The 10,616-nt window shown below is 40.0% G+C and overlaps 1 long non-coding RNA gene across 1 annotated transcript; it reads right to left on the bottom strand.

Annotated features, from left to right (window-relative positions):
* On the bottom strand, positions 1 to 9,477 carry LOC135450876 (uncharacterized). Its single transcript, XR_010441178.1, has 5 exons — positions 9,411 to 9,477; positions 3,930 to 4,015; positions 1,938 to 2,009; positions 1,310 to 1,400; positions 1 to 1,214 (listed from the first exon to the last, which is right to left on the bottom strand). It is a non-coding gene; the product is annotated as an uncharacterized LOC135450876 (long non-coding RNA).
* Positions 9,478 to 10,616: the final 1,139 nt, after the last annotated feature.

Here is a 10,616-nt window from a genome sequence, read left to right as displayed (position 1 = left end):
TCATCTCTTGCACTTCCTGCACTTAGAGACTGATATTTTTGTAGGATGATTTGGATGAGGTTGCAGCAGGCCTTCAGCAGCACCTCCCTGTGCTATTAGTGAAAACACAGACTTGCATATTTACAATATTTCTGTCCTGAGCTACATAACCCTCTCTTCTCCATTAGCAGCTAAGAGCTCATTTCACCGTTCCACTCTCACCAGGTAACAGACATTAATCTTCCTGCTTCTATTAATTACATTTTCAAGTCTTCTATTTTTGAACCACATTTATAATATTGATAATACAGTTTCTGAAGACCAAAGTCTTTCTTTATATTCTTTATAAAATTATATGTTACAGCAAATCTTGCCCTTTATTTCCCTCCTTCCTATCCTGATCTCTCGGTTTTTTAGCTTAATTCTAAAGCACACAGCCAGGGATAATCCCCAAGCAACAGTGAATTACAGTAACAAAAAAATTAAATTCAAGTAGTTCCAGGGCAAAGGTGAGCCAGCAAACAAAACCCAACCTACTGCAATTATTGTGCAGACTGTGACTGATGGCCTAGGGAAATGAATCCCTGACTTTTAAAAATGAGATTGCTCCTGCAAGGAGCAAGGAGTTGTACTCAGTAATCTTGTGGGTTCCTTCCAGCTTGAGATATTCTATGATTCAATGGTTCTGTAACCTCTGTCATGATGTTTGCTCAGCATAGGCAACCTGGTCTGAGGTAGGGAGTGGATTGGCTGACCTTCTGACTTCTGTGCTTCCTGTGAAAGCCAGTGTCTGTGGACTCACTTGACTGGGCAAGATTGCTAGGGTGTTACCATGATGTCCAGAAAATGGAGGGAAAAACTCCTTTTTAAAACCTCATCTCAGCCTGGAGGTGAATGGTTCATTTCAGTTCATGTAGGTCTGATTCCAGTGATACTGTGATCTTGCTATATGAATGAGGATCTTAGGCCTAAGTTTTGTCTTGATTTTATACAGCAAAATTTGGGACACAGAACACTTGTAATACATAGAATTCAAATGGCTTTGATAAGAAAGCTCTATTTTCCAAAGTGATTATGAAGACATCTAACAAACTACCAGCAAAGAACATTCTTTGAGTGAGTAACATTTGTCCTTCTTTCAAAGCTTTTCTTGATTATAGCATTCTTTTGCATTTTCCATGTTTATTTATATAAATGCATTTTCCATTGCATGTTCTCTTTTATTTGTTGTTAACCTGAATAGGCAAAAGAGAAAGGAGAGATGTCAGAAGTGGAAGCATGGGTGTTCTCCTTTTTCTTAAGAAGGAAAAGGCAAACAGTGAGCACTCACAAATTTATAAGCCACAGAGCAAATCAGTCAGCAGCTCCACCATTACAGCCCAGATATTTCTGTTTTTTCTAGAAGCCACTCTAATTACATGCTAAAATCAGAAAAAAGACATTGTACAGATGGTCAAACAAAAAAAAAGTGTCTTTACAGAAGAATTCTTTTCCCTCCTAGCAATGGCATGAGTAAGCAACAAGCTCCAGAGACACGTAGGTCACTTTTCAGAGTGAAACATCACTGTCAAGATCATCTGGATCCTGATTGTATTTCATTTGTCACTGCCAGACTGAAGTTTAATAAAATTGTTTTTGGCAATAGCAAGGGGACAGAAGACAACACAGAAAAACATCATAAATTACTACATAGATCGTTTTTCTTTCTGTAACACAGAGTCACAGAAAACCTTACTTAAATTGAGTGGCAATTTTCTCTATTAAATTGAGTGGCTTTTTTCCTATTGGGAGTTACCAACTATGATGGGATTTTGGACATGATTAAAGTAACTTCTCTTGTTATAAGGCAAGACTTCTGACCTCACAATAGAAACTGCATATGTTGTCAGTAGAGATCCTGTCTATACACTTTCTTCAAATATGAATGAATCTAAAAGATATGATAACTGTTTTTTCACCTTTTCTGAGATGCCTTGGGAGTATTTGCTGCCACCAATGGACTAAGCGAAAGCCTGATGTCATCCAGTGTCCTAGATAAAGATGGAAAAAAGCTAGAATACTGCTAAGTGAATAATATTTAGAGATCATAAAATCATATAAATTTCAGTAGGAAATGAAACACATTACACACTTGATTTCTAGCTTTAATAGGAACCTTACAAGGCAAAGTGAAATGCAAGTCTGTATGTGTGTACACCATTAGCTTTGGAAACAGAAGGCATAGAAAGTGACCAGATATTCTATCAAGATGCTAAGGACATAAAAGTAAAAAAAAAAAAAAAAAAGGAAAAAAATTCTAATTATCATTTCAAAAATTTGCAGTTATTTCTTTTTCTGCTGAGAAAGAAGAGGATAGTTTACTCAATTTTCAATACTTTCCTGGAAAGCTAGTGACACATGGAAAGAGGAAAAGGCAATTCTGTTCTAAAAGAAAAGGTCTAAGGCCAGCAGAGACATCTTCAATGTATGTCAAGTCACATCTGACCATGTGCGTGAGGTGCTTACCAGCAACTATAGACCGTCAAATCAGAACACAAACCATGTAAAATGACTGCAAACATAGTTACACTCAGCTCTGACCAACACAGTCTGTCAACACTGTTATCACTTCCTTAGCTCTTGGCTGTTTCACCAGGGTCTAGCACATGTAGGTCCAAGGCCTGACTTTTGGCTGGGTCACTCAGAGTTCCACTTTTCCTGGGGCACCCACAGTTTGAGAAGTAACGAAAGTTGCTCTGACACTTTTGGGCACAGCTGTCAGCAGAACACCAATTACCTGCCAACACAGAACTCCCAAAAGGCAATTTTTTGTCCACATATCCTTGGCCTCCTCAATCCTATCCCCACACCACTGGGCGTGGCCCTTATTCCTTAAGTATTTCTTGGCAGCCTGACACTTCTCTGGGGTGTTTCAAGCACAGGTGGGCTGGATACCAGGAATGCATTTTGTGAGTCAGAGTTTTACAAGATTTCTAATATAATCATTGGTGCTAAAATCTTCCTTTATCTGGTTTACTTTAAAATGGTACATTTAAGCCCAAACACTATGAAGTGTTTTCTCTGAAGAAAAAGCTTAGAGGAGACCTTCTGGCTCTCCATAACTACCTGACAGAAGGCTGCAGTGAGGTGGAGGTCAGTCTCCTCCCAAGCGATAGGACAAGAGGAAATGACCCCATGTTGCACCAGGAGAGGTTTATTTTGGATATTAAGAAAAATTTCTTTACTGAAAGAGTTGTCAAACCCTGGAAGAGGCTGCCCAGGGGAGTGGTTGAATCATCATGCCTGGAGGTATTTAAAAGACGTGTAGACGTGGCACTTGGGGACATGGTTTGGTGGTGGCCTTGGCAGCCTTAGGTAATAGCTGTACTCAGTGATCTTAATTGTCTTTGCCAACCTAAATGATTCAAAGCTTCTGTGACTCAAATGCTTATAAATACTGACTCACAGGCACCAAGTATATGTTTTCCTGCGTGCAGAGTCTTACAACACCTTAATCACTGTTGCATCTAGGTATCTTCTAGCAACAGGTTAAATGTCATGTTTATTCTTGCTCTTGATCTGTTTCGGTTTGTGCGGCTTCAAGCTAATATGCTCACAGCTGTGTTTATGTTAGAGAAAAAAGGTAGGTGTAATGTATATTGCTGTTATGGGAGGAGGCAGTGAAGTCTTCCTTAGTGCTCCCATTCCATGACTATTTGTTTCCCAGCCTCAGATAAACCAAGGTTGAAAATTGTCTCTCACAGAGGGAGGCTTACTCTTACAGAGGGGACATTCTACTTCCTCTGTTGTGGGAAGATGTTTACCTTGGTTGCTGTGGCATTTAGTTAGATCTCTGAGAAGAAGCAACAGTGCACTTGGAGGGCAAGAACCAAGATCTTGCATTCAACAATAGTTTATGGAAGACATAGAAGAGAATAAAAACCAGATGTGTTTACAGTATTCTATGTTACCTCAGGGATGTGCATTCTGTATTCTGCTCATTGTGTTTCCTATGGGCTGAAGGCTTCACGTCCAAGTGCAAAGGGTGTGTGTAGTCCTGAGGGAACAGGCAGGTGTGTAAGTGTAAAAAGGAAAGAAGAATATCATAGCTTCAGATACATACCACCAAACTAAGACACTAAGACAGTTGCCTGTTCTGTGGGAGATAAGAGAAAGGGCTACTTACATTTGCACAAAATACAAAAGACTTTGAGCATTGGTGAAAAATTCAGGAGCACTTCCATGCCATGACTTGAACTGGACAGATGTAAACCTATACATACCCACTTCTTCCTCTTGCTTTGAAGCAGCACAGCATTCCTGGAAATCCTGTGGCCATATTTGCATTTGTTACATTTTAATCTTTTTCTTTGTTAGCATCTACCTGCTTCCTGATTCAATCTCTGGCCTGCAAATTCCCTCTGATGGCCTTTCAACCTTTACACTCTGTGTCAGAGAGTCATAAAAAGGCTGCAGAGGTTTTCAGAAGAGGGTGGTTCCAGACAATAGCACAAGGAGGAGAAACAACCTCAGAGTTAGAAAAGTCAGTGTAAGAACAAGTGCTGTGGCAGTAAGGACTGCTACATGAACCACAGAGATTGAGAGAAGGGCTGGAGGGAGGTATTATCCACGGCTTGGGGAGAAGGTGGATCCAAAATGGGGCCAAAGCAAGAAGGAAGGAAAATTAGGTAGAAGGATGGAAAACTGAGCATAATAGTAAAAGAGAGAGGTGAGGTTAACCATGAAAGGGGGGCAGGAAGGGAGGATGATTGTGCCAGGTACTAAGATAACCAGCAGATGGTTAAATGTGGAATGGCTGCTTTGTCCAACAAGCCAAATGTATCCATCACACCTGACAACAGACCAAAGTGAGAGAAAACTTCTTTACAAATCTCCTCAGTTGTCACCAGGGGCAGGCAGGAATAGGTGGAATAATTTTGTGTGTATATGAAGTGATATCTCTATGCACAGAATGGCTTTAGGATGTATCAGAAATCATAGCTATAATTCTGTTTCTGTAAATAAATGCATTTCTTACCTTTCAAAATACCCTTCACAGCAACAAAACCATCATCCCTCCTGCCAGAGAAAGTTGGTGCCACTGTGTGTGCTCCTTTCTTCTCCAGATCATCTTCAAGGGAGATGACCAGCCTTGCAAGGGTTGCATAAAAGCATCATCCCTCTCTCTCTGGATGTTCAAAAGCTTTTCACCTCCTAAGTGCAGGCAGCACCATGATTATCCTTTCACAGCGAGAATCAGTTTTCCACAACCCTGCCGTGTTGCTAACAATGTCACCTGTGCTGATGGCTTTTCCTGCCTGCTCTTCTCAACAGAGGAAAATGGAGAGTAAAAAAACCTCCGTGAACTCTGTCATTTTACTACCTGGTAACCTTTATAATACAGAGTTTCAAGATGATTGGATAAACCACTGTTTTCATATATTAGAACTGAGCTCCTTTGGGGATTGACAATCACTTTCATTCTTTAATTGTCCAGCACTGGCATACAGCTTCTGCTTCAGGACCTGTATTCCCAGGAGTTACATTATCACAGAAAAAGAATAAGAGTAATTTTGCCATCTTTTGTTCTATGCTTTAAATAATGACCCTTTTGAATGAGTCATTTAGCCTGCCAAATTTTAAAAATATTTTCCTTAAGTAATTTTGTAAGAATGATATTTCCTTATAGGAAGGTCATTATTTGAAGGAAGAAGGCCCACCCAGTGTAAGACAGCCATGGCCTTAGTAAGTTCTGCTTTGGAGCATTTGTGTGTAGGTGAACTGGGTAAGTGCTCTCCATTTCCTCCTGCAGAGTTTCTATTCAGCAGGAGTGACTCAGTAAACCTGGCTATTTCCTTGGACGTATCTGCACATAAATTAGATTGACAGCATCCAAACAATTAAATAGGAGTAAATAGGTCTTTTGGAAATCAAAATGCATCTAGCATCCTACTGACCCCCAAGTGGGCTCCAAAGCCTGTTCCCATTCATTGTACAATCCCTCAGGTAAGTCCAGACATGAGATACATCCCTGCAGCCCTTAATTATTCAGAAATATATAAGCTGCTGGGAGTCCAGAGATATAAAGTGATGTTGTCCCTTCTGTGTGAAATAGGTGACATCCTATGTGAATTAGGCACCACTTGAGATAACATACTTCTCTCTAAAGGTGTGGCAACCTTACAAAAGAAACACGGAACTGTAATTCTCATTGTCTTTGCCACAAGGGAAAAAAAATCACACGGTAATGCAGTGGGGGTATAAAACAGTCTAATGCCACAAATGCCAAGGTGAGACAAATCTGCATTTTGGTCTCTGTTCCTTATAGTAACCAGTAGAGAAGCTTAAAGTTTTACTTCTAGCTGAGACCTATGACAGCCAGAAAGCAAAATGTTTAGGCTAAGCACATCCTTAGCTCCCTAATGGGACATGATGCTAAAAGCATCATTTGAAAAATACATTTAGGGCGGATATAATTTGTATGAATGACAACAAGGGATCCGTACAGAGGAACAAAAAGTTTATATTCCATAGCAGACTTTAGCAACATAAAAAACTCACACCTAAATTTGTTGGCAGCTGATCAAATAAAGAAGTCAGAGTGAGAGGCCGATGATACATTTTTACAGCCGAGGAAGAAGCAGGGGTTCCTAACTTTGTTGTTTGACCAGTGAATTATCACAGCTCCTAACATTTATGCAGGGAAATTCTGGCTGCCATGGCAACCATTTATTTCTGGTTGACTACACTGGATAAATATTCGATTAAAACCTTTTTATTTAGGTCTCTAATCTAAAAGGTTTCTTTAGTGAAACTGTTAATTTAAAGATTTTGCTACCTAATCATGCAGCAACTAGCACAGTTCAGCCCTGGCTTGGAAGAATGGCAGCACAATTAAATAATAATAAATATCAGATGATAGAGAGTCAAAGCAGTAAGGGAAGTGGAAAAAAGGATGCTCTTTTGGCAGCTGCATGGATGGATGAAGCTATGTGAATTATACTTTTTTATTATTATTTGGTGAAAAGGTAATTTCAGGTTGAAGAATGCTTGTTATTAATCCTGTAAATCTGGACACTTTAAATTTTTAAACTTAAAAGAAATTCTGGACTGAACAAGTGATTTCAAATTGAAGAATCAAAACTTTTTTTACAGAAAAATTTAATATTTTTCTTCAATTTTGCTGTTATTCTCAATTTGGATTTTGTTTTTACAGAATTCTGTGAACTTAGAATGAATTGTCTTGCCAGAATTCCTTTTTTCCACAGAAGATTTCTGAACATTTTGCTTCATATATCAAGAAAAAAGCAATATGCCTTCCTTCCTTCTTCACTCCTTACACAAAACTTTCTTCAAGTTGCTGCCCCAAGCAGCGCCACAAGCAAACCAGAACAACCATGGAGGGATCAGAAGGTAAAATGTCAAACAGGATAATAACTCTTCAAACCCAGGATATTTATTACTGGGTTTTGCTGCAATGTGGTTTAAATATTTCTACTCGTCTGATCCTGTAAAAGAGCATTGTCTTCTAGAGTCCCTGTGTCTATAGGCTGAGGATGCAAGTATCTGAACACTTAACTGAGGCAATATATAATCTAAGCCAACCCTCCTGATGTAATTTATGTGCCCTGGTTTTTGCTGGGGTTTGAAGATTTGATATTTTGCAAAGAATACTCAGAATATATTTTTTTTCCAATGAATGTGATAATGACAAGACTGCTTTCATAGTTTTTAATATTTGCTTTTTTTACTTTGCACTCTCAAACTTTTTATTTTTCTTTCCCTGAAGCATTTCTCCTTTTAAAATTTGGCACAGCATTTGGCTTTTTCCTTTCTTTTGTCTCTTTGAAGGTCAGAGGTCTGCTTTGTTCATGTTCTTTCACATAAAAGGCATTATCAATAACATCTGCACAGGCACTAGAATAATTAACCTTTTCATTTTTATTATAAGCAGATTTTTCTGATTACAAAGATGCATTTCTATGTTAGCCACAGAACGCAATCAAAAGCATGCATTGGTCATATCCTTACACAGACAGACACTTTCCTAAACAGACACATAGAACTGTTTCCATGCAGTTGGTCTCTTCTCCTGCCCAGAAATAGACCTGACATATGAAATATCATAGTAAGAAACAAAAAAATATCCCAAAAGCCCTAAAATATTTCAATGTGAATGTATTTTTTGAAAATTGCAAAGAAACAATAAACAACTTATTCCTGCCCTTTTTATTACCTCTTTTTATGCAGAACTTTATTACCAACTGCCCAATTTTAATGGGTACCACCACATCCATGCAAACATGCCATGGGATAGGACCTTTCTCCCATCCCACCTTATCTCACAGTGAGCCACGTGCTTCCCTCAGTCTCTGGCTTTTGTCAGAATGCCTGGATGCTCTCCTCTTTTTGGTTGCTCCAGATTCAGAAGAGCTGTAGGAGAACATAGGGTGCATCTCTTTGGCTGACATAGGTGAAGTCAGGAGAAGGGAATACTTTGGGCAGTACAACCAATCTGAAACAAAATGTTTGCTACCCAACAAAAGCCAGTTACCATTGCTCATACCCAGGACAAATAATATTCATTTTCCTCACAAAGACCTTGAGCAAATTCTGACCCTTGCAGCCAGCCCCCAAAAAAATGTCAATTTTGCACTCCCTGTAGTCTTCCTAAGCATCTTAACATGGAGACTGCTGCTCTCAGACCACCACAGAAAACTCAGAAATTTGGGATTGGATGGTTGGCCTTGACTGCCATGGGTCTGAAAAGCTTCACAACATCAGATGAAACTTTCCTGGGTGTACTTTTCTCAGAAAACTCCCAAAATAAATGTGTATTTTGCCTTTTAGCCATTCAGTCCAAGCAGCTCAGCCAGTTAATGTGGTTGGCACAACTCACAGCTATCTTATGAGAAAGCCCTAAGGACAGAACAAGCTCTCTAGGCTCCCTGCAGCACCTCAAGGCCTGTTTCTGGTTTTCACCGTCATTGCAGAAGGAGCTCACAATCTGTTTGCAGGCACTGCTCCCTGCCAAAACCATCCTCTGGTATTCTTCCAGGGGAAACCCATGAAGACTTTTTTTCTCAGACATGGGAGAGCAAAGTTTGTTTTCTGTCAGAGATGGTGCCGTTCCGCATCACCAGCTCTGGCAGGCTGTGTGCATTTCTAAATATCATGGAAAGTATTTTTCCCTCCTCCAGAGCAAGCAGGCAGGACTGTGGAGGTGGCTGTATCTCTGCAGAGGAGAAGCAGGATATCCAGCCAACACTGAAACCTTTGTTTGCTAGTGCTGTTCTTCTGGGGATGTCTGTAATAGGACAACACCACTTCTTTACTAGCAAACTAAGCAGTGACAGGGACACAATTTGAGGATCTCTTAGTTGTTGTCATTATAGTGCAGAAGTTCTATTATCAGTACATTGCAAAGGTTCTATGCTGCTGGAGTTTCATACCTTCTTGATGCTTCTTGTAGGCAGCTCCTCCAGGCACTAACTCTCCCTTGTCTGCACAGCAGCCAACTGATGCCAGTCCCCTCAATCAACCAATCCACTCTTTTATAACACTCTTCTGACTGGCTACAGCTGCGGCCTGTTAACATCAGGCCTGGTCCTGATCTTTAATAATTGGCTCAGCTGCAACTCTTTAGGGGATAAGATTACTTTCTATACTACCTTTATTTACCTATATTCTATTCCCCTACACTTGGTGACACAGAATACACTGAATGGTGTTTCCTTCTCATGTGTCTAGTCTAGTCAGAAACTACATAGGAGGAAGACAGCTAGCAAATGTGCCATCTTATGCCACCTTGTCCCTCTGAAGCCTGTTATCACTGCAGTTTTTGGAGCAGATGAGTGCAGAGCCAAGCTTTGAGACCTCTGAGCTGCAGGCTGGGTGGTGGGGTGAGTGGGAAGAGAGAGAAAGACCCGTGAAGGATGGATAATTTTGGCTTTTCTCTCTCATGTGTTCCTGTGTAACAGCCTTAGTTCTGGTGCATACTGTGCTGCCCATGCTGAGCCTCCTGCTGCTGTATAAGAAAAAGGGGAAGAGGGACAATGTCTAAGCAAACACATACCCAGGAATGTGGGTTTAGTTGTTGCATTAGAAGTGACATCAGCCTAGCAGCAGCAGCTAACACATACCAACAAGCTGGTGAGCAGCATGAGGTCATTGCTCAGCTCTGCTTCATGAGCTCCATAATTTTGTGTTTTATTTTGTCTGCTAATGCTTGTGACATTAATATGTTTATAATAAGGTCAATTCTTCCTGTTGTATTTGTTTCTATGGAACCTTGGGCTTGAAGGCATTGCCAGAAGTGCTATAATAGCACAGTGACCCCTGCATTTGAGGATTTGGCAAGGATATATAGGTGCCTAGGCCCTACATTAATTCAGATAATATAATATAAATCTCTGCATGACTAAGTCTGTGGGCTTTGCAAACATGAGCAATGACTGCTGAGTGATGATACTTGCACATTAAGCCAAGCCACTTGATATCACAGCAAAAACAACTGCCAAAAAAATCAGTTTGGATTTTAGGATTGGCATCTTAGTGTGTATCCTCATGAGTGACAACATTTTGTGAGATGCAATAAACATCTTAAGTACTATTATGCTATCCTCCATGGGCTCAATCTGTGGCATATCTGAATTGAG

Source organism: Zonotrichia leucophrys, chromosome 1 (assembly GCF_028769735.1).
Source record: "Zonotrichia leucophrys gambelii isolate GWCS_2022_RI chromosome 1, RI_Zleu_2.0, whole genome shotgun sequence".
Taxonomy (NCBI): domain Eukaryota; kingdom Metazoa; phylum Chordata; class Aves; order Passeriformes; family Passerellidae; genus Zonotrichia; species Zonotrichia leucophrys.
Note: the sequence above shows the minus strand (reverse complement) of the source record. Positions and strands in the feature narration are given on the sequence as shown.